General features: G+C 42.5%; 1 protein-coding gene across 1 annotated transcript in view; it reads left to right on the top strand.

The window, feature by feature from the left end:
• The window catches only part of luzp2 (leucine zipper protein 2), a 276,903-nt gene that overhangs the window by 151,082 nt on the left and 101,221 nt on the right, over positions 1–24,600 (top strand). The gene's annotated exons all lie outside the window — the stretch shown is intronic.

Here is a 24,600-nt window from a genome sequence, read left to right as displayed (position 1 = left end):
CCCTTCCTCTTTTTCTCTTAAGGTTGTTCAAAAAGAGAAAAATTCCTAAACATCGTTTAGCTTCTGATGCTTGTGTTTATCCAACACGTTTAACATATGTCATTTCACCAGTGTGTCATGACGACTAATGGGGGACTTTAACTTTATCCGATTAAGTTGCAGACACATACAGGGTTAACTGAAATCATTAAAGGATGCTGGTGTGCCTTTTCATAAACTTTTAGAATTACAGGATATCACCTAACCAATCATCAGAGATCAACCTAGTCACAGTTTGTGCCATGGGACCATTTGACCAATTAGTGCAGGGCTATGATTTGCCAAATATTGGTGGGTCTGCAGAACTAGAAAACTGCTTGGTTTCCTCTTATGTTTGCGGCAATACTGCATCTCTATAACTGCTAGGTTTATGAAAACCGCACATCAAAAGCTTGAGTAGTTACGCTAAACAAGGATATGTGTGTAAAAGTTAAACTCAGTAAAGTTGGTGAAGTCATGGCTTGAAAATCAAAGCTGCCATATTTGAAAATTCATCTGACAAGTAAAATAAATCATGTACATTTATGGTTTAAATGTATTGTCTTTAGACATAATCTTAATATTCATGGTAACAGTAACAATACAAATTATATCATTGAGTTTATTTAGCAGTTTTAAACTAAGATTTCTATGGAAAATGGAGGAGGATAGTTATGGTGCCAGCAAATCTCGCCATCAGTAATGATGGAGAGGAGGAAGATGACATTGAGGCAGATCCTCAAATTCCTCGCAGATCAGGAAGTGTATCTAATGTTCAATAAATCTTCATTAATTTTCTACAGCAATCTGTATTTTAGGAGGGTCCGATCGATAGTTGAATCTCAGATAGAGGAGGAGCAATGTGGTTTTCCTCCTGACCGTGGAACTGTGGACCAGCTCTATACCCTTGCAAGGGTGATGGAGGGGGCATGGGAGTTTGCCCAACCAATCCACATGTGCTTTGTGGATTTGGAGAAGGCTTATGACCGTGTCCCCAGGGGCACCCTGTGGGGGACGCTCCAGGAGTATGGGGTGGGTGGCTTTCTGTTAAGGGCCATTCAGTCCCTTTACCAGAGGAGCGTGAGTTTGGTCCGCATAGCCGGTAGTAAGTCGGACCTGTTCCCAGTGAGGGTTGGACTCCGCCAGGGCTGCCCTTTGTCACCGGTTCTGTTCATCACTTTTATGGACAGAATTTCTAGACGCAGCCGTGGTGTGGAGTGTGTCGAGTTTGGTGGCAGGAGAATCTCGTCTCTGCTTTTTGCGGATGATGTGGTCCTCCTAGCTTCATCCAGCTCTGACCTTCAGCTCTTGCTGGGTAGGTTCGCGGCCGAATGTGAAGCGGCTGGGATGAGGATCAGCACCTCCAAATCTGAGACCATGGTTCTCGACCGGAAAAGGGTGGCTTGCCACCTCCGGGTCGGGGGAGAGGTCCTACCTCAAGTGGAGGAGTTTAAGTATCTCGGGGTCTTGTTCACGAGTGAGGGTAGGAGGGATCAGGAGATCGACAGGCGGATTGGTTCGGCGTCTGCAGTGATGCGGACGCTGAGCCGATCTGTCGTGGGGAAGAGGGAGCTGAGCCAGAAAGCCAGGCTCTCGATTTACCGGTCGATCTACGTCCCAATCCTCACCTATGGTCATGAGCTTTGGGTAATGACCGAAAGAACGAGATTGCGGATACAAGCGGCCGAAATGAGTTTCCTCCGTAGGGTGGCCGGGCTCAGCCTTAGAGATAGGGTGAGGAGCTCGGACATTCGGGAGGGACTCGGAGTAGAACCGCTGCTCCTCCGGATCGAAAGGAGCCAGTTGAGGTAGTTTGGGCATCTGGTCAGGATGCCTCCTGGACGCCTCCCCGGGGAGGTGTTTCGGGCATGTCCTGCCGGCAGAAGGCCCCCGGGTCGACCCAGGACACATTGGAGAGGTTACATCTCCAATCTGGTCCGGGAACGCCTTGGGGTCCTGCCGGAGGAGCTGGTGGACAAGGCCGGGGAGAGGACGGCCTGGAGCTCCCTAATTGGGATGCTGCCCCTGCGACCCGGACCCGGATAAGCGGAGGAAGACGAAGACGAAGACGAAGAAGACGAATCTGTATTTTAAAAAATTATATTATTTAATAATAGTGATATAACTGTATTATTCTACAGTGATATGTTTTAAAATTAGCTAGATTGTTCTAAAGTGTTTTCAAATTATCTATACTATTCAAAAATAATGTTGATTTAATTTTTGAATGTGTTTTTATTTTGGGATTTATTTTACCAGAACATGGCCAACGTCCATTTGATCACTTTGTTTTCTCTGATTTTCTGCATGAACATAAAGATTTTTAAAAACTAACAACAGAAATACACTTTAGTTATATAATACCTGAGAACCCTGGGGTTGAAATTTTAAATGTTTAACTACTTCAATAAGTGGGAAGAAAACTTTAACATTTTGTTTGAAAGAACTTTAATTACATAGCAAACAGAGTCTAGAGGAAAGCACTTGATTACACAAATATATATTGCAGCTTTTGGTTTCATATTAAAAATGAAAATGGCACATACACCTCGTACTCACCTCGACACATAGCATTGGCTCTGGAACCCAAGTCCTTGAGAGGGGTTGGACACTCTCCTTTGCTGGAGTTGCTCCGGGTGAGAGACAGAGGGCTGGGGTTGGCTTTTTTGTTAGCCCCAAGACTCTCTGCCTGTGTGTTGGGGTTTACCCTGGGGGACGAAAGGGTAGCTTCCCTGCACCTTCGAGTCGGGGAACGGGTCCTGACTGTTGTTTGTGCTTATGCGCCAAATATCAGTTCAGATTACCCACCCTTTTTGGAGTCCCTGGGACGAGTGCTAAATAGTGCTCCATCAAGGGACTCCATTGTCCTGCTGGGGGGCTTTAATACTCACTTGGGCATTGACAGCATGAGCTGGAGGGGTGTGATTGGGAGGAACGGCCCCCGCCTGATCTGAACTCGAGTGGTGTTTCGTTATTGGACTTCTGTGCAAGCCGCAGTTTGGCCATAACGAACACCATGTCCGAACATAAAGATGCCCATCGGTACACTTGGTACCAGGGCAGCCTAGGTCGCTGGTCAATGATAGACTTTGTAGTCGTATCATCTGACCTGCGGCCGTATGTTTTGGACATCCGAGTGAAGAGAGGAGCGGAACTGTCAACTGATCACAACCTGGTGGTGAGTTGGATCAGATGGCAGGGGACGATGCCGTGTAGACCTGGCAGACCCAAACGCATAGTGAGGGTCTGCTGGGAACGCTTGGCAGAAGAACCTGTCAGACGGTCTTTAACTCCCACCTCCGACAGAGCTTTGACCGCGTCCTGAGAGCAGTGGGGGACCTCGACTCCGAGTGGGCCTTGTTCCACCCTGTGATTGTTGAGGCGGCTGTTGCTAGCTGTGGTCGCAAGGTGGCAGGTGCCAGTCGTGGTGGCAACCCCCGAACCCGCTGGTGAACACCAGAGGTTCGGGGAGCCGTCAGGCTGAAGAAGGAGGCCTACAGAGCGTGGCTGGTCTGTGGGTCTCCGGAGGCAGCAGATGGGTACAGGATAGCCAAGAGGGGTGCAGCAGTGGCAATTGCCGAGGCTAAATCTCGGGCGTGGGAGGAGTTTGGCGAGGACATGGAGAAAGACTATCGATCTGTGCCAAAGAGGTTCTGGCAAACTGTCCGGCGCCTCAGGAGAGGGAAGCAGCAACTCGCTCACACTGTTTACAGTGGGGATGGGCAGCTGCTGACGTCAACTGGGGTTATAGACGGGTGGTGGAATGAGTACTTTGACGAGCTCCTCAATCCTGCCTATGCACATTCCGAGGAGGAGCCAGAGTCGGGAGACTTGGGGATGGACTGTCCAATCTCTGCGGCAGAAGTTGCTGAGGTAGTCAAACAACTACACAGCGGCGGAGCCCCGGGGGTGAATGAGATTCGTCCTGGGTATCTCGAGGCTACGGATGTGGTAGGGCTGTAGTGGTTGACTCGTCTCTGCAACATTGCGTGGTCATTGGGGGCAGTTCCTGTGGAGTGGTAGACCGGGGTGGTAGTCTTTAAGAAGGGCGACCGGAGGGTGTGTTCCAACTATAGGGGATCACACTCCTCAGCCTCCCTGGAAAGGTCTACTCGAAGGTACTGAAGAGGAGGGTCCGATCGATAGTTGAGTCTCAGATTGAGGAGGAGCAATGTGGTTTTCGTCCTGGCCGTGGAACTGTGGACCAGCTCTATACCCTTGCAAGGGTGATGGAGGGGGCATGGGAGTTTGCCCAACAAATCCACATGCGTTTTGTGATTTGGAGAAGGCTTATGACCGTGTCCCCAGGGGCACCCTGTGGGGGAAGCTCCAGGAGTATGGGGTGGGTGGCCTTTTGTTAAGGGCCATTCAGATCCTTTACCAGAGGAGCGTGAGTTTGGTCCGCATAGCCGGTAGTGAGTCGGACCTGTTCCCAGTGAGGGTTGGACTCCGCCAGGGCTGCCCTTTATCACCGGTTCTGTTCATAACCTTTATGGACAGAATTTCTAGGTGCAGCCATGGTGTGGAGTGTGTCGAGTTTGGTGGCAGGAGAATCTCATCTCAGCTTTTTGCGATTGATGTGGTCCTCCTAGCTTCATCCAGCTCTGACCTTCAGCTCTTGCTGGGTAGGTTTGCGGCCAAGTGTGAAGCGGCTGGGATGAGGATCAGCACCTCCAAATCTGAGACCATGGTTCTCGACCGGGTGGCTTGCCAACTCCGGGTCAGGAGAGAGGTCCTACCTCAAGTGGAGGAGTTTAAGTATCTCAGGGCCTTGTTCACGAGTGAGGGTAGGAGGGATCGGGAGATTGACAGGCGGATTGGTTCGGCGTCTGCAGTGATGCAGACGCTGAGCCTTTGTGGTGTGGTAAAGAGGGAGCTGAGCCAGAAAGCCCGGCTCACGATTCACTGGTCGATCTACTTCCCAGTCCTCACCTATGGTCATGAGCTTTGAGTAATGACCGAGAAAACAAGATTGCGAATACAAGCGGCCAAAATCAGTTTCCTCTGTAGGGTGGCCGGGCTCAGCCTTAGGGTGAGGAGCACGGACATTCGGGAGGGACTCTGATTATAACCGCTGCTTCTCCGGATCGAAAAGATTCAGTTGAGGTGATTTGGGTATCTGGTCAGGATGCCTCCTGGATGCCTCCCTGGGGAGGTGTTTCGGGCATGTCCTGCTGGCAGGAGACCTCCGGGTGGACCCAGGGCACGCTGGAGAGGTTACATCTCCAATCTGGTCCAGGAACGCCTTGGGGTCCTACCGGAGGAACTGGTGGAGGTGGCTGGGGAGAGGACAGTCTGGAACTCCCTAGTTGGGATGCTGCCTTCGCGACCCAGACCCGGATAAGCGGAGGAAGAGGACGACGACGAAAATGGCTTCCTAGACCACAAAGCTCAGTGAAAGAAGCCACTGATGCAGATTTATAGATAATTGTGAGCTACATCAAGTTATTAATTAACATCCCACTATGATTAAAAAAAGATTATATAAATATTGTGAAAATCACACCATATTGCTCAGCGCTGCTGTGTGATGATTGGTTTTCACCAGATGTTCAAATGACTTTGAACCAATTCTGATTTAACTCCATATTGGTTTGAAAATGAAGTGCCTCAAATGAACAATCAAACAGTGACATTATGATATCAATTTACCACAGTCAAGCTGTTTCAAGAAGGACCTGCCTCTGAGCAAGCCTCTGGGAATTTATCAGACAGGTACTATAGTACACATGATACTAGAAGGTTCAGATTTACATCATTCCACTGGCAGGAAATAAGTCCTAACCTCATGAAGAGAAGTAATCACACTATCAAGAACAATGCCATGTCACATTCACACCAAATTAAAGGTACAATGTTTAGGAGTTTTACACTGAAGCAATCACAAAACAGCCTAATGTCTCAATCATGTTGGAAAGAAGGTCGCATTGAAACAGATTTCCTTCTCAGCTGGCTAGGGGGTTGCCAGTTTTCTCCTCTTAAAAAAGCCAAAGAGGGGAAAAGTCATTATTTACAGTCTGTTAGCCTGTGGATTTGCCAAGTCTGTGTTGGCTAATCCTGAAGTGTTTTATAAAGATCCTAAGCCAGTAAACAGGAGCTACCCAGAAGTTATTTCTTGTACCTCTGAGAGGCTGGTGCATCTTTCTCATTACTTAATATCTGGTAAAGAATACTAGAGGCTAACAATGAGCTAACAATGCTAACAGTGAATTAAACATAAAATAAATGTCTTTAAAAAATCTTAAGCTACTTTTTCAATTAAAACATCTTGATATTTCAGTGAAATATTTGTATCTAATTATCAACTTACTTGTCTTTGTTCATTGTCTGGAATCATCTAATGGTGATCCATAACTGGCAACAACCTTAAAAGTCACAGAGAATGTCACTTGTGTGTTTGCAGTAAACAAATTTAACCACAGGAGGCTGTTCTTGCTGCATTGTTACATATTATATTGTTAAGAAATATTAGCTCATCCTTTTTCTTTATTATTTTTCTATTGTTCAGGACCAATATTTTAGGGGTTTTGTTAGATTTAGAGTTATTAAAGAAACATACATCTTTATAGTTCAGCTTTGACACAGGAGGTCTTACAATTTATTACTGTGCTATTTTTGTGACACACCATATCCTCAAATCAATTATTGCCATAGCAACCTTCTTAGAAATTAGCTACAGTATATAAGTAAAGATTGTTGATGGTGGAATGCATTAAGTTTCTTCATGCATTTTCACAGATTGTAACATCAGACATTTAGATAAACCTTGGGATTTATTGAATTCTCCATTGCACCTTTCTGCAGGAAGCAATCAGAGAGAAATGGAAAGACATTTCTACAGTCAATCAAGTGATTTTCTCAGCAGAGTCTGCACATTTCAGCAATACTGTACAGCAGATCGGTTTAACTGAGTAAATGACCCACAAAAAGGCCACATCTTGACATTTTAATTAACAATCCAAATGACGACTTCATTTGGACATGGTAGAAACTGAGACAGTGATGAAGATGCACCATAATCATCCAATGTAGCTTGCAGGCAGACAGATTCTGTAAGATTTTTATGTTTTCACATGTTGTGATCCCAGCCCTACTGCTAAACCTTATTACCATAAGCCAGTCATCAATAAATGCACTAATCTTGCCAAAACAAAGAGCTGGCAAACAGCTTTGCCAAATTTTAGACTTAATTTCGAGTGAACTGAGCAGATACAACAAGTCATCTGTACTTTTCGCTAAGACTTTATTTTTTACTCAACAGCAAAAGCGAGTTATTTTTTCTCTGATTCATGTTGCAGGAGAAAGCAGTGGAAAAAGGACACATTATTTCATAAACCCACGTCTCCTCTCAGCTGTGCATCACTGTTGGCATTTCAGATGTCCCTTCTTTGTTACGGATATGCATATATTTCAGAGCTGCCCTGCATGTTTGAGACCACTTCACAATCAAGGAAGGGGTCACATGTGGTCAATAGAAGTCAGGAATCTTCTCTGACACCTGCGCCATGCAGACATTAAAGTCATGACTACATGCAGAGTATGATAAATATTTTCCAGTATCTATTACACTTTTGTGAGTTATTCAGGAAAGGTCAAAAATGTTCAAGCATTTTCAGTTAAATACAGCAACGTCCACATTGTTCCAGGAACCAGTGAATTTTGTCACAACTCCACTGTCAACCCAACACACGTCTGAAAACAAGTTTTGATCAATATTGCAAGGTCACCGTTAATAGAAAGACAGGCCAACATATGTACAATCAACTATCCACGTAATATGTACTTAATGCATAAACACTATTTCAGCTGGAAACATGTAAAATTTAACTTTACTGGCCTCCTTTTGTCTACTTGTACAGCCTACAGCTCTGCGTGTGTTAACCATGTTGATAGATTTGATTTTGCCATTATTTGGCTCTGTGAATTGACAAGTGGCAGCTAAACACGATGATGGTCAACAGGGGTGGGGGTGCATGTGACAACATTCTCCAATGGGTCTACATACTCTGAAGCAATGGCCCAAGAACGTAACCCTGTGGCACTCCCATTCTGCAATCTTTAAGAGAGGACAGATGGTTGTTCATGTTCACATATTGTTACCTGCTTCTCAGGTAAGATGCAAACCAAAGTCCATAAGTTTTCTTTTTTGAAGAAAACTAGTATGGTTTATGGTTTCATTTTTACAACTAAAACTGTTAGGAAGTCACCCTGAGTTGGTTAGGGTCATACTCGTTTGATAAGACCTTGTCTGTCAGTGTTGGTGACGTCTGCTCCAATATACAATACACACATATATATATATATATATATATATATATATATATATATATATATATATATATATATATATATATATATATAGCGTAAATCCTCTAATACAGGTCCGGGCCTGTATTTGACTCAAGCTCATCAAGCTCCAGGCCTTTATTGGAAGGAGGACCAGAATTAGAGGCAGGCCTCTATTTCTATTTGAGCAAAATGAACTAATGGTTCGCTGGAGTTTTTGACAATTAAAATTGCGCCCACATTTTCAAAGTTAAACACATTTCTTTTAACAGCGGTAGTTTCTGCTTCAGCCCTCTCCCCCTCCCCCTGCGCAGCGGCTGCAAACTCACTGATGCGCCTGCAGCCTCTCGGAGTTGCTGCTGCTCTAAACATTAAAATAATTATTTCATTTTCTGTTCCTCACTTCTGATTACCTTCAATGGTGTCTGTTTGTTGCAACCCAGGGTATATACAGCAATCCTTAAGTAAAATTTACTACTTTTTAATACTTTTTTTACTACCTTCAGAATTTTTTTAAAACCATCACAACACTAAATTGCAAGTGTTAATCAGCGACCTATTTACACATATTTTAACATATATAACATACAAAAAGAATAGACTTAGAGACTCACTGATGTTGACAACGTATTGCACATATTTATTTTACTTAGAAAATAAGCCAGGCACTTCTGTTCAGCGGTTCAGACAGTTGACCACGAGGCTTGAAATGATGCACAACGACCACTGAATATGACGTCATCATTATGTGACCGGATATGCTAAAGTAGGGCTGCTCGATTATGGCAAAAACAATAATCACGATTATTGTGACTGAAATTGAGATCTCGATTATTTAAGACGATTTTTCAATTTATGTAGATTTTTATTTTTTTATTTTTATTCAGTCATAAAACAGCTCAGGGCACAATCAGGGCAAAAATAAACAAGATGATCACTAAAATAACTCCTGATTCCTAGTATAAAAAGACCAATATACTTATAGCTCATAGTTTATGACCCAAGGGCTATAGACCTTGGTTTAACTCATTTAAGTCTAACCAGTGCAGACCCAAATACCAATATCTTGCAAATACTGACAGCAAGAATTATACAGTGGCATTTATAACAAATAAATGCAAATTGCTGTTCACTAAATGTTGCATAACATTTATTGAGTCATGTCAAGGTGCTGTAGGAGCGTGCACTAGCACCATGTCCTCAGAGAGATTAGTTATTATTTATCAGCGTGAGGAACTTATTTCTACCTTATTTATAAACTATTTATTTACAAGTCCATCAGTTAATGTAATAATTGTCCCAACCACAGCTGCACCCCCACCCCCAACCCGGTCTCACAGCAATCAGGGGCAAGCTGCACGTGTGTTTAGCGCGCCGCACGCGCACATTTAGCCGTTTTTATCGGCTCAGGAGTCCGCAGGTACGGTGTGTGTGTCACTCACTCTGGTTAATCCAACAGGGAGCCGGCTCCGAGAGCTGTCTTTAGCGACTGACACATCACTACATTATTCCCTTTCCTAATGTCCTGAAGAACGGTCCGGAGTGCAGGCGGAGTGTTTAGCTAACCTGCAGGAAATGTCGACGACAGTTATCCAGAAAGTAGCTAAGGGTTACCAGAGATGTTTCTGAGGTGTTCCCTAGGTACTTTTAAGATTTAAAAAGTCAAGAAGGGGGTCTGAGAAGCTGTTAGAAATAGCGTCAAAGTCGCTAAGTTAACTTGGCAACACTGGGAGGAGCGCTTCATTTGCAACTCAAGGCAGCGCAAGTGGGAGGAGCAAATTATCGGCTTGTTTTGTTTTTATAATCGTTCAAAACATTTCATTCGGAATATATTTCTATGTCGATGTTCAGAATACGACATCTGATAGTCTGAAAAATGTAATACCTAATTTGGAAAAAAATAATACCTCTGAGACCAAATTTAACACTTTTAATGGCCTTAAATTTGACTATTTTTATTTATCACTTTTTAATACTTTTTAAAACCCCGCGGACACCCTGCAACCACCAGGTACAAAAACTAACTTGTTTTTATTTGACTATTTTTTCTGCCCTGCCTGTTTATTATCTTCCTGCATCTCCTCTCAATCCTAAAGAAAAACTGCTACCTGGGCTCATATATATTCACCTTATGAGTTACCTTTGAACTGCAGTTCTAAAAGATCTACCGACCGCAAAAACAGCGGAGTGCTCGCTGCTTGGCGGCCGCATCAGTGATCGGTTTGTCACCGGAGGACAAGGTGATGCGCCCAGCTCCACAGCAGCGAAACGCATCAGGTGCAAATAACAGACAGAAAACATTAAAGGAAATGAGCCGACATGAACGATTGCCTGTTAAATTAGTTTTTGAGGTGGCGACACCTAATTTGATAACGTTACTGTGGCCGTGCTCAGGAGGAATGTCTGGAGCGCGTCAACAATCAGAGCTTTGCATGCGCAAGCTGGTTAAGGTTAGGATGGGGTGAGGGGAAGGTTAAATTGCAAGAGGGTAAATGTCACAATTTGGTTAAATGTCCGTTTTACGGCGGGTGTCAGTACCGACGCTCTGGCACAGTGCGTTGCCTCCCGACGCGCAGGAGCTTGTCACCTGCTGACAGCAGGCTGCTGTCTTTTCCGAGGGCTGCATCTTGCCGGTCATTATCACGTGACAGCGACTAGTCGATGACAGGCATAAAACGTCACTATAATGAAGTCGACTAGTTCATACAACCCCTATTGCTCCCCAGTGTTCTGCAACATGATCAGCACGTTCTCTTTGAACTTGATATCAAATTTTCGCCTCCTCTTCGTCTCCGCACCTGCCAAATCGCGGTCTGTCACTGGCAAATCAAAAGTGAGTCGGATGACACAACAGCCCCCCCGTGGTACTTGCTTGTTACCACATTCCACCCGGCCACAATAAAATACCGGCCATTATTCACCTCCGCCGACTCCGACACCTGCCAAAATATGACACCCGGCCTTTAATTGAATACAGGCCAATATTAGAGGATTTACGGTATGTGTGTATGTATATATATATATATATATATATATATATATATATATATATATATATATATATATATATACATACATACATACATACATGCATAGATAGATAGATAGATAGATAGATAGATAGATAGATAGATAGATAGATAGATAGATAAAGCCATGTTCAAATAAATGCCTGTTTTGATTTAAATGACTTGTGCATGCTTTGCTAAATTGATTTTCTCATCAGAAATTGGTCATGAAAAAGTTATTTTATTTTTGCCTGAAAATACAATAAATAAATAAATAAATAAATAACAAATTAAAAAAACACGTTTGTGATCAAAAACTTGTAAGCAGAAATTTAAACTTGTGACATTTTTTAGACTTTTGGACTGCTGAGGGAAAGTATATATGTATATATATATATATATATATATATATATATATATATATATATATATATATATATATAAGAGTTAATCTGCACACTGAAATCACCTCTGTTGCTATTCAGTGGAGATTTCGAAAAATGACCAATCAGAATAACCTATGAAGCCTATCATACATATGAATATCCCGGATACTTATATATCGATTTAAGATCATACATCAACCAGTTAGATCTAATTTTTATCCAAAGATTAGTAATTAATTTAGATAATTAAATTTAATAGCAAAAGTTATTTTAAATCAGAAGCTAGGATATTTGCTTTCAAATAACCAGAATTATTATACCTTTTCTGTGTTTCATTTCAATAATGAGGCAAGTTTTAAAATGAAGAGATTTTATTACTAACAATTGTAAACTGGAAGATTTGAAACGTCAATTATAAAATGACAATTCATGGATGGCAATTTTAATGACAATTTTCAACAGTTTTTATATGAAACTTGTTTAAAAGCAAACCTGTGACTGAATGGAGCTAAAAAGAGAATGGTGAGTTTTGGATGCGTGAATGAAGTTTTCAGAAGGTTTCTTTCAGATAGAATAAAAAGCGTTCTGGATGGAAGTGATGTTTTGCGGATAGCTGAATTATTTTGAGAGAAACAGCATGAAACGCATTCTCGTGTTCTACCTCACCCAAACAGGACCTCTTGTGGATCCGGAGATCGGGAGGATGGGTTCATACAAGATGACACTCTGGGCTGGCAGGGAAGACGCGAGTGTCCGATCGTCTGGTCCAGAGTTGTCCAGGGTACACGGTTTATCAAGCGTTTGGCAGATGGATGTTCTCGTCTTAACTTCAGAAATCAATGACTCTGGTAGAGTCTTCGTTAGCTGGTGACAGTTTCGTATATTCTTTAGCTATTCTGGTCGACGTGACTAGAACAGCAGATGGAGGTTAGGGACGGCCGTTCCCTTTCCTCCGGTGTTGGTTCCAGAACTGAACTTGAAACTGTGATGGTTAGTTTTACCAAAAGCTCTCAGGACCACTCCCACTCTCTCCGGAAGAAAGCTTGATCATGCTTCAAAAACATGTGATGCAGTTATTGTTCATCTGAACTCTTTGTTAGCTGGGTAAGGTGAACTTGACCTTCTTTGCTGGATACATCTTTAATCATTATAATAATTATTATTATACCCAAAGCATAATAATCCATTTCATGTAATTAAAATACCTTTATATTGAACCAATTGATCATGTTATGATGATTATATTAAACAGTAATAAAATCAATGAGCTTATTAATTATTATCTAATTATTGTCATCGTGACTTGAAGTGTCCTTCTGGGACGGGACATGGAGATATGGTGTTACGATCTTGAGCAGACATCGTGGCTCCTTGGGTTAATCTGTATATATATATATATATATATATATATATATATATATATATATATATATATATATATATATGTTGTTTTGGCAGACGCTGTTATCCAAAGCAACTTACAATTTATAACCTATAGGGCATGTTGTGATCTGTGGGGGAAACCGGAGTACCCGGAGGAAACTCAAATGGGGAGAACACGCAACTCCACGCAGAAAGGCTGCAGCCGAGTTTCGAACCTGCAACCTTCGTGCTGCGGGGCAACAGTGCTAACAACTGCACCACCATGCAGCCCATATATATATATATATATATATATATATATATATATATATAAACAAGTATAAAATATAACAAGTTTAAATTTCTGCTTGCAAGTTTTTGGTTACAAAAACGTTTTGAAATTTATTTTTATGTTTTTCTTTTCAGGCAAAAAAAAAAACGTTTTCATGAATAATTTCCGATGAGAAAATCAGTTTATCAAAGTATGCACAAGCCATTTAAATCAAAACAGGCATTCATTTGAACGTGGCTTTATCTATTAATTTATTGTGTTTATTTGAATAATGCCATCCATCCATCCATTTTCTGAACCCGCTTTGTCCATGTGGGGTCACGGCGGGGTGCGGGGCGGGGGGTGGGTCTGGTGCCTATATCCGGTGGTCAACGGGCAATCAGGCGGGGTACACTCTGGACAGAGACTCCATCGCAGGGCAACACAGAGACACACAGGACAAACAATCATGCACACACTCACACCTAAGGACAATTTAGAGAGACCAATTAACCTAACAGTCATGTTTTTGGACTGTGGGAGCCGGAGTACCCGGAGAAAACCCACGCATGCACAGGGAGATCTTGCAAACTCCATGCAGAAAGATCCCAGGCCGGGAAGCGAACCCAGGACCTTCTTGCTGCAAGGCAACAGCTCTAACCACTGCGCCACTGCGCAGCTTGAATAATGCCAGTACCCTAAAAGCTTTATTTCACTTGTGTTAACAAAAACTCAAAATGCCTGTGAAGAACATAAGACTTATGGATTTTTGTAAAGGAGGAGAATACTTCTTCCCTCAGTGAATGTGACTCAATTTTACTTTTCTCATTTTTTGAGCATGACAATTTATTTCAGGTTTACATAATTTACCTTGCTCACAAGTGCTGAACAGCTGAAGATTGGCATTGTGGCAACGGAAGCATGAAACTGTGTTTCATCAGTACTGAGTGACAGATCATCAGAAAATATTGACATTTTCAGTCTGATGGTAATACAACACTCTGCTTAAAGCCAGTGTTTACGTGTGTGCTTTTTTGGTGACATTTACTCAAATTTTTTGGAAAGCTGAAAGGACCATCTACAAAGCAAACGACATCCTTTGTTTACATCGGTGTTAGCTTTTGAAATGCCTTTTTGTGTTGCACATCATTGTGAGGTGTGTCAGGGTGTCACTGGGGAAGCTTTATGGCTGCAATTCACTGTCAAGTCATCATCAATGATTTGCTTTCAAGGCTTATTATGAGTATTTTGTGGAAGAGTGATTTACAGGCTGGCTTGGACCCTGCTGGGACTCATCAGGTTCTCACAGAGCATTGTAATAGACAGGTTTGCCACACTCTCGGCTCAGAGCTGCTGATGTATGTATTATTTTTCTTGGTCTGAGATGGCATCTTAACATTGTCTTCTTTCTACCATATCTTCAACACATTTTTGTTGACCAAAAGAAAGAAAACAATAGTACATCAGAACATTGAATTGATTTCTTAGACTTTTGCCAGCATAGAAAAACTCAAGTAGAATGTGTCAGTTGTGTGTTAAAATGTAGAAAAGCAAAAGAAGAATCTGAAGGAGGTTAATTTAATTGAAGGTTTATTTCTAATCTCCAATTGCCTGTATTATGTTTTATTTTTTGTAATAATCACTCTTTGAATCCATAGGGATGGATGTGTGAGAGAAAAGAGAAAATAAACATTGCAGATCACATTTTCCCTTGGATCTCTGAAAAAAAAATATATACATATATACATACATACATATATATATATATATATATATATATATATATATATATATATATATATATATATATATGACATTATTATCATCAATGAATTACAAACATCTGATAGAAGGCTGTAACCAACATTCACAAATTTGAGACAGACACTCTTCTTGTTTAAGCAATATACGTGTTTTTTCACTTCATACTAAAATCTTTATCTTTATCCTGTTTAATGTTACAAAGAAATTACCGCTAGATTGACCCAATGAAGCTCTCAACACCATCACGACTGTTTCAGAGCTGGTTTCACACATCATTATGACCTGCATTAGGAGCAAAATGTCTACCAATAAAACGTTAGTTTAAGAGAAATGGAGTGGGACGGCTGATGTCTTCAAGGAAGTAAAGTGTGATGGTCGGCTCACGTGTATCAGAGACAGCAACATATGTTATGGTGGAGTGAATATCAAATACAAGCATTAAACAAGGCATAGCTTAGTTGTAATGTAAGTGATAATTATTTGTAATTTCTTGTGCTGTAGGTTAATTGACTTAAACTGCACGTATAAATGTGGCATGCTGTTCAAATCTAAAATAGTAAACTGCTACATTATGATATTGGTTATGTATACATGTTAACATGTGCAAAATACCTTTTAATCTAAACATAGTTCAGATTAGACTTTGACTGTGTACATTGGCACTGAAATAATGTATCTGATTGTGACAAGTGTTTACACATTAAATCACAATAGGGAGCCTATGTCACGCTCATCTACTTCCGGACCATGGGTCCCCGGAGGAAGGAAAAAATGAATATAAGTCAATGGGGCTAAAAAGGCTATTTTCTAATTCTGCTTGTTATGTGTGTCGAATTTCAAATATGATGTAAGTGAATTTTAAAGAAGCATTTTGATTTCAAGAAAGCGCTTATTTTTTAACTGGGGGAATGTTATTTTTGGTTTTGTATGAAAATACAAAACCCATGGCAAACAGGTCCTAGGTGAGGGATCAGACAAAGAGCAGCCCGATGACCTCTTATGATGAATTATATAAAAAGAAACCGTGTTCCCTCGCCCAGACGTGGCTCACCAGGGGGCCCCTCTGGAGCCAGGCCTAGAGGTGGGGCACGTTGGCGAGCGCCTGGTGGCCGGGCTTTCACCCATAGAGCCCGGCCGGGCACAGCCCGAAGAGGAAAGGTGGGCCCCCCTTCCCATGGGCTCACCATTCGTGGGAGGGGCCAAAGGGATCGGGTGCAGTGTGTGACGGGTGGTAGTCGAGGGCGGGGACCATGGCGGTCTGATCCTCGGCTACAGAAGCTGGCTCTTGGCACATGGAATGTCACCTCTCTGATGGGGAAGGAGCCTGAGTTAGTGTGTGAGGTTGAGAGGTTCCGACTAGATATAGTCGGACTCACCTCAATGCATGGCTCTGGCTCTGGAACCAGTTTCCTTGAGAGGGGTTGGACTTTCTACCACTCTGGAGTTGCTCCCACTGAGAGGCGCCGAGCAGGTGTGGGCATACTAGTTGCCCCCCATCTTTGTGCCTGTACGTTGGGGTTTATCCCAGTGAATGACAGGGTAGCATCCCTCCGCCTACATGTGGGGGGATGGGTTCTGACTGTGGTCTGTGCTTATGCACCAAACTACAGTTCAAACTACCCACCCTTTTTGGAGACCTTGGAGGGCGTGCTGGAAAGAGCTCCTTCCGGTGACTACCTCGTTCTGCTGGGGGACTTTAACGCTCACGTGGGCATTGACATTGAGACCTGGAGAGGTGTGGTTGGGAGGAATGGCCCCCCGATCTGAATTCGAGTGGTGCTTTGTTATTGGACTTCTGTGCCAGTCATGGATTGTCCATAATGAACACCATGTTCAGACATAAAGGTGTCCATATGTGCTCTTGGCACCAGGATACCTTAGGCCACAGCTTGATGATCGACTTTGTTGTTGTTTCATCTGACCTGCGGCCGCATGTCTTGGACACTCGGGTGAAGAGAGAGGCGGAGCTGTCAACTGACCACTACCTGGTGGTGAGTTGGCTCAGATGGTGGGGGAGGATATCGGTCAGACCAGGCAGGCCCAAACGTATCGCGAGGGTCTGCTGGGAATGTCTGGCACAGTCTCCTGTCAGAAGGAGCTTCAACTCCCGCCTCCAACAGAACTCCCTAAATGTTCCGTGGGAGGCAGGGGATATTGAGTCTGAATGGACCCTGTTCCATGTCTCTATTGTTGTGGCAGCCGACCGGAGCTGTGGTCGCAGGATCGTCAGTGTCTGTCGTGGTGGCAACCCCCGAACCCGCTGGTGGACACCGGCGGTTAGGGATGCTGTCAAGCTGAAGAAAGAGTCCTATGAGGTCTTTTTGGCCTGTGGGACTCTAGAGGCAACTGACGGGTACCGGCAGTCCAAGAGAAATGCGGCTCGGGTCGTCGCCAAGGCAAAAACCAGGACATGGGAGGAGTTTGGTGAGACCATGGAGCAAGATTCCTTACGGCCTCGGGGGGGTGGGGGGGTGGAGTAGCGCGCTGCCAACACTATCTATAGTGGGGACGGAGTGCTGCTGACCTCTACCCAGGACGTTGTGGATTGGTGGGCAGAATACTTCAAAGACCTCCTCAATCCCACCGACACGTCTTCTAGTGAGGAAGCAGAGTCTGGGGACTTTGGGTCGACCTCTCAAATCTCTGGTGCTGAGGTCACTGAGGTGGTTAAAAAGCTCCTCTGTGGCAAGGCTCCAGGGGTTGATGATATTCGCCTGGAGTTCCTTAAGGTTCTGGATGTTGTGGGGCTGTGTTGGCTGACGCAGCTCTGCAACATCGCATGGACATCGGGGGTAGTCCCACTGGGCTGGGAAGACTGGGGTGGTGGTCCCCTTATTTAAAACCACAGGGTGTGTTACAACTACAGGGGAATCACACTCCTGAGCCTTCCTGGTAAGGTCTATTCAGGGGTTCTGGAGAGGAGGGTCCATCGGATTGTTGAACCTCAGATTCAGGAGGAGCAATGTAGTTTTCGTCCTGGCCGTGGAACACTGGACCAGCTCTATACCCTTAGGGGATCCTGGAGGGTGCGTGGGAATTTGCCCAACCAGTCTACATGTGTTTTGTGGATTTGGAGAAGGCGTTTGACCGCATCCCTCGGGGGGCCCTGTGGGGTGTACTCCGGGAGTATGGGGTACCAGGCCCTCTGATACGGGCTGTTAGGTCCCTGTATGACTGGTGTCAGAGCTTGGTCCGCATTGCCGGCAGTAATTCGGGCTCGTTCCCAGTGAGAGTTGGACTCCGTCAAGGCTGCCCTTTGTCACCAATTCTATTCATAAACTTTATGGACAGGATTTCTAGGCACAGCCAAGGTGTGGAAGGCATCCGTTTTGGTGGCCTGAGGATCGGGTCTCTGCTTTTTGCAGATGATGTGGTCCTGTTGGCTTCATCAGAACGTGATCCTCAGCTTTCGCTGGAGCGGTTCGCAGCCGAGTGTGAAGCAGCTGGGATGAGAATCAGCTCCTGTAAATCTGAGAACATGGTCTTGATTCGGAAAAGGGTAGAATGCCTTCTCCGGGCCAGGGACGAGGTCCTGCCCAAAGTGGAGGAGTTTATGTATCTCGGGGTCTTGTTCACGAGTGAAGGAAAACTGGAGTGTGAGATCGATAGGCGGATTGGTGCTGCATCTGCAGTGATGTGGGCGTTGTACCGGTTTATTGTGGTGAAAGAGCTGAGTCAGAAGGTGAAGCTCTCGATTTACCAGTCGATCTACGTTCCTACCCTCACCTATGGTCATGAGCTTTGGGTAGTGACCGAAAGAACAAGATCGCGGATATAAGCAGCTGAAATGAGTTTTCTCCGAAGTGTGGCTGGGCTCTCCCTTAGAGATGGGGTGCTCCTCCACATCGAGAGGAGCCAGTTGAGGTGGCTCGGGTATCTGGTCAGGATGCCTCCTGGACACCTCCCTGGTGAGGTTTTCCGGGCACGTCCAACCGGGAGGAGACCTAAAGGTTGACCCAGGACATGGTGGAGGGACTATGTCTCTCACCTGGCCAGGAAACGCCTTGGGATTCCTCCGGAGGAGCTGGCCCAATTGGCTGGGGAGAGGGAAGTCTGGGCCTCTCGCCTTAGGCTACTGCCCCCGCGACCTGACTCCAGATAAGCGGATGTAAATGGATGGATGGATGGATGAAAATAAGTACAGGACTACACATGTGCACCACGAAAGTGACGTCATCAAACCAGACACAGAGAAAAACAATGGGAAAATTACTGTAAGTTCAGCAAACTTCAGGAGGAAAAATCCATAACTTTGGCCATTTAATAAGTAGCAGCTACGCTAGGGGAGACCAGAATATCTGGTGATGGCATAAATGCGACGTGCCAATGTCTAATTTGTAATCATGCTAATTACGAACTTTTACAAGCTGATAAATCTCAAAGTATGTCACAGGCGTGGTCAAAACGCCCACTATTAGTTTTCATTTAAATTACAGTAAAACATATGTACTAGGGATGAGCCAGATACTCGTTTCAGACGATTATCCGGTACGGATAAAGCATTTTTGACGAGTACGAGCATGAAATGAGTAAAATGAGGAAAATCCTCATTGGGTAACTGACTGTCTTCACGCTCTGTGATTGGCCAGTCAAATAGAGCGCCCGCCCCTCCCTACACACAAAACTCTGCAGCCGGGAGCTCACAGCTCATGTTTCTTAAGTACTCCCTATGTTTTCTTCAGTTTGCTTCTTTTTAAAGTTACTTTAAAGTTATTTAAAGTAACTTTTTTCATAACGTACGTGGTGCATTTGACAAGACAGAGCTGAAAATGGCTCATGCTGCGTCAGTCACTGCATCCTCTCCGGTTGGGTTTTTTTTCTCTCTCTCTTTCCTCTTCCTCAGGATCAACTCCCTCTTTCCTATTCACTCTCTCTCTCTTTCTTTACATTTTTTAATCACAATTGTCTATTTTTTGCACATTTTAAATATATTTTAATCATTTTCTAAATTCTTTTTTCTATTTTACATGTTTTGTTTTTGTGAAGCACCCCGTGATTTTTATCTTGAGAGGTGCTATAGAAAAGATCTTTTCTTCTCTCTTTCTCTTAATTCATGCACTTAAATATTAATGTTCTGATTTTATTGAAAAACTTGTTCTGTAATAGTTCCTTTTACTATTGTGATCAAAAACATTTAATCTCAACTCTGAGGCTGCTCTGTAAATAGTTTTTTTAAATAAACAATACACATAGCAACTTCTGATCAGACTTAAAATAACGCATTGATGTAAACCACACCCACTTCCAGTTAAACCACACCCACTTCCGGGTTAGGCTGCACCCACTCTGAGTACAGATACAGATCATTTAGATGGTTAAACAGATACAGATACAGATAGTGGTGTACTCACTCATCCCTAATATGTACGATTCAGGGTGTAAGGCAAAGCGGATTAGGAAATAGCATTTTTAGCCCCATTGAGCCGACCGGAAAGGGAGGAGACTTAGAGTCCCTATAAATCATTTTGAGTAGCAGAACTATTTAATGTGCCAGAAATGGCTCTGATGTCCGTGAGACCAAGGAGGGGGGTTCTTCGAAGACAAGATGAATGGCTCTTCACGAGGACTTGGCTCTTATTGTTCATTTTGAAAACCTGTTCAAAATATTTGATTTGTTCGTGAACGTCACATCACTATTCACCTCAACCAACTGAGCCTAGAAAACACGCTTGATACATACAGTGTTTAAGTAAACACAATTATTACTGGATTTAACGTAGGTCACAACCTAACCTAGTAATACTCGAACAAAAGATAGAATTTTATCAGTAATTGCATGTTAAATGGTGTGGAAAACTTTTCTCTCTTTAACTGAGTTATGACTGTAAAACCTGAGAAATCCATCCTTAAGTGTTGTTAGCAACATCCCAAACAAGATCTTCGGAGCTTAGGAAATGACACTTTAATAAAATTAAAAGCACAACATTGTCAACATTGTTTTTTATTTTTATTTTATTGTTTTTCAATGAGAATAAATGAGCCTGCAACTCTGTCAAAAACAAAGTGGTTCAGGTAAGCTTGGAGGACAGTGAATTTCTTTCTTTTTTCTTTCTTTTTGCTGACCCTTCCTACCTGCATATATTTGTGTGCGTCACACATTTCTCTGCGTGACGCACACAAAAGTAAAAGAAAACACTTTTCCAAAGCGGTCCAAATGCCAGAGTAGTGGTTGTCATGGAAATGTTCAAAGAATTACTTTAATTTCAATCATGAATTTTATGTTTTAGTCAGCTGTGTTGGAAGAAACTAATTTCAAAGCAGTAACACAAGAAAACAAGTGCACAAATCACATAAATTTTCAAGGAGATAAAGGCAAAACACTCAGGAAAGAAATAAAGAAATTAATTTCAGTTTTTAAAAACAGAAGCAATCAGCTACAATAGATGAACTGAGCTAACACCTCCCACATAATCAGGAACTATTGAATAACGCGCTCCTCGTGGTGTGGAAATGAACAAATGTGCATCTCATTAGCAAATAAAATCTTTGATTAGGTATTGTGTTTACAAAATATCTGAAAAAAACTGATCAGATCACTAATGGACAAGCATGCCTCATGCTGGTCTTTGTTCTTTTGTTTTTCTTATAGTTTTGATAGAGGAACCATGCTATCTCAATTGTTGACACTGTCCTTTCCACCACAAAGGAGCTGTGACCTTTTCACTCGATTCACACATCGATTTCTTCCCTCTACAGAGATCAAGATAGAATTTGGAGATTGTCAACAAATCACTAAAGTTACCATGAATGCACAAACTCTACCAAACAACTTTACTTTAAGGTGGATGTGGACTGATTTGAATCAAGAGGCTCAAGACCGATTCCTCACCTTGGTCAAATGTATATTCATGCCCTAGTTGATTAAGCAAGTCATCATGCGTCATTGGCGTTTGATCTCCCCCCCCCATCCCCCCACCCCCCCCCCCCATCATGAATTTTTTTTTTACCTTGGACATCCCATTTATGAAATAATTTTTTTGAACATTTTTCCTCACCTTGGTTTCTAGAATAATCTTTTGTTACACTATGTTCTGCTAAATATTTGACTGGATATTTGCTGACTTCTTTTCAAGGTTAATGTTAAAAGACCATGTGTGTATTTTAAAATGATGTTAAATAAGGTAGTGAGTAGTCACCGTTCACTGCGTTCCCTGTTTGAAGCAGCACAAGTATGTAAAAAAAAAAGAACTTAACTAACTCAAAACACACACACACACACACACACACACACACACACACACACACACACACATGGGGTGAAGTTCTTAATATTTCTGATAAATTACCGTGTATTGCAAAATGCCAAATGCTGAATCTTTCCTTTTATCTAAAAAAAAATACATTTCTTTTTTTTCTGCCAGTGTCTGGATTATGTGTTGTTATCTCACCATCACACAAGAATAGAAGAGCTACATATCTTTACATTTAAACCTCAATAAAGAGCAAGTCACCCACCTACCAGAGTCACACTCACGCTCGGACGAAGCCACAAACAAACAAATACACACACCCACACAAACACACACTCTGCTTGGAAAAGGCAGCACTTCCTAGATTGTAATGGCAAAGTAAGTTCCTCAGAGCAGTCGACTGAGGTGGAGAAATTCTCAACACCTTCAACAGAGGGGAGGGAGGAAGGTTTGTTTAGGAGGTGAGCGGCCTTGAACCCATTGTCTGAACAGGTGGCTTGTGAGGTGCTCGTGAGGTGTCTTGCTATTCAGACTCACCATGGAGGAGGGGCCTAGCCTGAGACTCTGCTGCTTTTATACCACCTCTGAAATAAAATGGTACAGACGAGGTAATTGGGTACCTCGTAGCCATTGGCCATGGCTGCCTCAAATCCCACATTTACATATTTTGAACCTGAAGAGGGCGCGACACTGACGTTTTAAGTTGAATATTTTTATTTTGAATAAGATGTACTGAAGCGTCAAAATAATGACTACACATTTCTACAGCAGTATCAGACACTCACTTATTCAGTTCATCAGCAAAAAAAGGTTGATTTGGGGTGACTCGCTCTTTAAATTCTATTAAATGTGCAACATTGACACAAACTCATTCACTAACATTCATAAATGATATCTAGACATTTTGTTGGGTTTAAAAAGAAACAACTTTTTGCTTCTCGTGTCATCACATGCTTCAATTTACTAGAGCTATAATGTGACTCATTATATAACGCTCCTTTACAGCCTGAGCCTTACGGCGATGGCTCATAACAGAGTCAAAGTACCCACTAAACTCTACACTATTCACTGAGAAACAATCAGCCGCAAAACTCAGGGAGATACTTCTTAGTTTTGCATCAGCTTCAAATGAAAACTCATACTTCCTTAGTTGCAGTGGATGGGGCGCCTGGGTGACCCAGCCACCTGCTGCCAGCTCCTGCATTTATGCATAAATCTTAGAATTCTTCTAGTGGGATTACATTTGTGTCATTCTGCACATTGCTTTGTTTATCATACTAAATGTTTGCCCTGTATTGCTTCATGGGACCTACTGCTGAACTCAGATTTTAGAAACTCATGTGAGAGGAGTAAAGACAGACTCCCCGCGTTCAGGGGGCTTATGCCAGGCTGTCCCTTGGCAGCTTCACTTTATTCCTCACAGCCTGCCATGGATATTGATTTCTGGTCCTCCGTTTCCAGACAAGTAACCAGTTTTCTTTGGTATTCAATTGTGACACTTCAAGGTAGAACTTTCTTTTCTTTTTTTCTTTAAAAGAAATACATTTAAGTGCGTCAAAACCGATGAAGGCAGTGGCTGTAGGTATTTCTTTGAGTTTCTCCAAAGAATTACATTTTATCAATGTTTTCATTTTTATTTTATTGTAGCTGGTGGCTGTTTTAACAAAGACTGGCTCCACATGATGTTCATTTTAAACTGTCATGATTGTACGAGACAGTGTCCAGGCAAGGAATAGTTCCAGGCTAGAAATCCAAAACATTTTTTACAGAAGGGCATCATGTAAAGCATAAATAATCTTATTTTGTCATTGTAAAGTAACAGTATGGCTGTAGTAGGAATGATGATAAACTGGAAGAATTTTGAATGTAATGAAGATTTAGGTGATTTAGAAAACATCAATACAATAAAAAATGAATGTAAATATTGAAGGAAAGCATGGCAGCTAGCCTTCAGTTAAATAAACAGTTCATATGTTTTATTTTTCATAGTATTTATTGTAACACCACTTAATTATGGATTCAGATTCATTTATTATTGACAATTAACAGCATGTTAGAGACTTGGTGGAGTAGAAAAATTGTTTCTGAGGGTTAGAGTTAGGGTTTGTTTGGGGGCTGCTGTTGGTCATTTTTGGAGCAGGGTTAGGATTAGGGTAATCCTTCTTTGAAACACCTTCTTTTCAGCCTGTTTCTATACCACACTTGTATGAAAACTGTCACTACGTCTTCATCATACACCTTTGTCAAATTAACATTAAATCATTGTTTTTATTTTAAAAAATTTACAAGATGCATAAAAACAGTAATTTATGAAC

The sequence above is a fragment of the Nothobranchius furzeri genome, chromosome 9 (assembly GCF_043380555.1).
Source record: "Nothobranchius furzeri strain GRZ-AD chromosome 9, NfurGRZ-RIMD1, whole genome shotgun sequence".
NCBI lineage: Eukaryota > Metazoa > Chordata > Actinopteri > Cyprinodontiformes > Nothobranchiidae > Nothobranchius > Nothobranchius furzeri.
This window is presented reverse-complemented; position numbering and strand designations above follow the sequence as displayed.